This window comes from Geospiza fortis, unplaced genomic scaffold (assembly GCF_000277835.1).
Source record: "Geospiza fortis unplaced genomic scaffold, GeoFor_1.0 scaffold206, whole genome shotgun sequence".
Lineage (NCBI taxonomy): Eukaryota > Metazoa > Chordata > Aves > Passeriformes > Thraupidae > Geospiza > Geospiza fortis.
In genome coordinates this window covers 2,126,223-2,129,211 of record NW_005054311.1, presented here as the reverse complement: position 1 = coordinate 2,129,211, position 2,989 = coordinate 2,126,223, and positions in this window count along the sequence as shown.

Genomic DNA, 2,989 nt, shown 5'->3' with positions numbered 1-2,989 from the left:
GGGGAGGAAGCAAAGTGTGCTGAGGTGAGGGGCTCCTCCCCGTAGAGGGTGAGCGGGACTGCAAAAGGCGCTGGATCTGAGTCAGTTATAGCATAGAAGCCTTTGCAGTTGGACTTAAAGATGTTAAAGATCTCTTCCAACCTTGACAATTTTGTGGTTCTAACTGTGTAACCTTTGGAAATGCCAGTTATTACAGTTGACATTAAAAATGTCTACAGCTGGCTGATACTGATTGCCTGTGGGTAATTCGTACTGCTTAAAATTTGGTTGCTTCTACAATGTTTTGGCGTGGCCAGTGGCCTGGTCTATAGGTTTTTCCTCTTCTTGGAATCTGGAATAGTTTTGCAGTGGAGAAGCATAGCAGAATAGATTAGAGGGGATTTGGACTGTGCTCTGATAAGTTTTCATGGTCCTCTTACTGTGTGTGCTGTTTTACGCCATGCCCCAGAGAACTGGTTGGTGTCGAGGTGATGTTGCACAGTTCTTAAACTGCTTAGTGGCTGAGAAAACTCCTGAGCTTTGTGCTTGCATGCACCTGCATTCAACATGCTGGTCAACTTATTGCCATGTTTGTTTGAGCTGCTTCTACGCAGTGCCAGTCTGCCAGGTTTCCAGCTGCAGCTGTGTGCGATCCTGTCCCAGCACATGCCTTGCAGAGAGGCAGAGGTCCAAGAAGTTGATATTCAGGCAGAAAAATTAGGTCACGTTTATAGACGGTGCTGTAATGAGGGCTGAGCTTGGGCACAGTAGGGGTGCCAGGCAGTGCTGTGTAAAACAAAAACTTAGAAGGTGGCCTGAAAGAGAGTTGAAGACAAAAGCTTGGACTTCCAGGCTGTGTTCCAGGCACCTGTGTATGTAGCAGAAAAGCAGGACAAGATTTGCTTTCCAGGGGCATAAGCAGGGCCTTGTACAAACAGCCCAGTCCCATATTCTCCTTTCTAACTGTAGATGCTGTCTTTCTGTCTGAGCACGCAGGCTGCCAGCAGCACCACAAAGCCAACTGGTAAACTGGATTGCATTTGCCCTTAGTGAGCGTTTCAGGCTTGTGTGTGCTCTGCAGTTCATGTTTCTTCTCGCTTCAGTGGACAGCATGCTCAAAAGTGGGACCTGAGTGTGGAATTAGCAGGGGCACTGGGAATCACAGGGGAGTTGTGTCCCTTGGTAAAGCCAGATCTGCTTTGCTGTGTGCTCAAAACGTTGATCTTGTCTCAGTCAGCCTTTTCTTGTTCCCAGGGCTGGGTCCCATCCCTTTCCCACGCACATGCTGTATGCTCAGCTCCCAGGTATGCCCAATTAAATAGGAAGCATACCTTATCACAGGGACGTTTTTACTGAGAAGAGCATCTTTAATGCAAGTGAATCATGCAGAGACTTAACGTGCTGCATCAGTGAAAGTTTTTAAATAGTGCTTAGCCAGGCATTTTCTTACCTGTACCCATTTTTATCAATTGGTTCACTAAAAAAAAAATCACAAGGCCTGTGTGTATTGCAGCACTGCTAAGTACAACAGAATTTTACACAGTACCAAATGCTTTGCAGAGTCACAGAGTGGGTCAGGCTGAAGGGACCACGGTGGGTCATCTGGTCCAGTCTCTGTTTAAGCAGGGTCATCCCAGAAACATGACACAGGATTGTGTCCTGACACTTCTTGAGTATCTCTGTTGGGGCAGACCCCACACCCTCTCTGTTCCAGTGCTTGGTCACCTGCACAGTAAAGAAATTCTTCCTCATATTCAAGTGGAATTTCCTTCATATCAGTTTCTCACTGTTACCTCTTGTCCTATTGCTCAGCACCACTGAGCAGAGCCTGGATCCATCTTCTTAGCACCCTCCCTTCAGATACTGACAGACATTTATGAGGTCCCCTCTCAGTTGTCTCTTCTCAAGGCTGGACAGGCGAAGTTCCCTCAGCCTTTCCTCGTAAGAGAGATGTTGACCTGCTCCAGGAGCTCCTGTTTCCCCTCTACTGAGGAGCCAAGAACTGGACACAGCACTCCAGAGGCAGCCTCAGTAGATCTGAGTAGAAGGGCAGGATCACCTCCCTTCACCTGCTGGCAGTGCTCTTCCTAATGTGCACCTCAGGATCTTATTGGCTTTCTCGGCCATGGCTCATGGAGAGCTCACTCGTGGACAGCTTGTTGTGTCTGCCAGGACTCCCAGGTCCTTCTCCATAGAGCTGCTTTCCAGCAGCTCAGCCCCCAGCCTGTACTGGTGCCTGGGGTTATTCCTTCCCAGGTGCAGGACCCTGCATTTGCCTGTGTATGGAGAGCTCACTCGTGGACAGCTTGTTGTGTCTGCCAGGACTCCCAGGTCCTTCTCCATAGAGCTGCTTTCCAGCAGCTCAGCCCCCAGCCTGTACTGGTGCCTGGGGTTATTCCTTCCCAGGTGCAGGACCCTGCATTTGCCTGTGTTGAATTTCAGACAGTTCCCCTCTGCCCCTCTCCACCCTGTTGAGGTCCCTTTGAAGGGCTGCCCAGCCCCCTGGGATATCACCCTCTTCTCCGAGCTTTGTGTTATCAGGGAACTTGCTGAGCAGGCTTCTGCCCCTTCCTCTGAGTCACTGATGAACAAGTTAACACTGGGTCCAGTATTGAACCTTGGGGGACACCACAAGTGACAGGCCTTCAATAGGACCCTGTGCCACTGATTATGACCCTCTGGGATCTGCTGTTCAGCCAGTTCTCAATCCACGTCACAATCCTGGAACACCCATAGCTCATTGAGAAATAGGAACAATGACAATGTAAACAGTGATGGTGTCTGTGGGGCATGAGTAATAGAATTAGGGATGAGAGAAGGGCTGGGGAGTTGCATGGTGCATTCTCCCTGCTCCTTTGAGTGGCTGTCTATAACCAGCCCTGCTGAAAATGAAGAGATGTTTTTCTGCTGAATAAGTGTCATATGTATCTTGCTGGGTTCCTGTTACACACTTAAGTAAGCAGTTGCTTTGTGATACAGCTCATTTGAACAAGTGCAAATTGCAATTTCT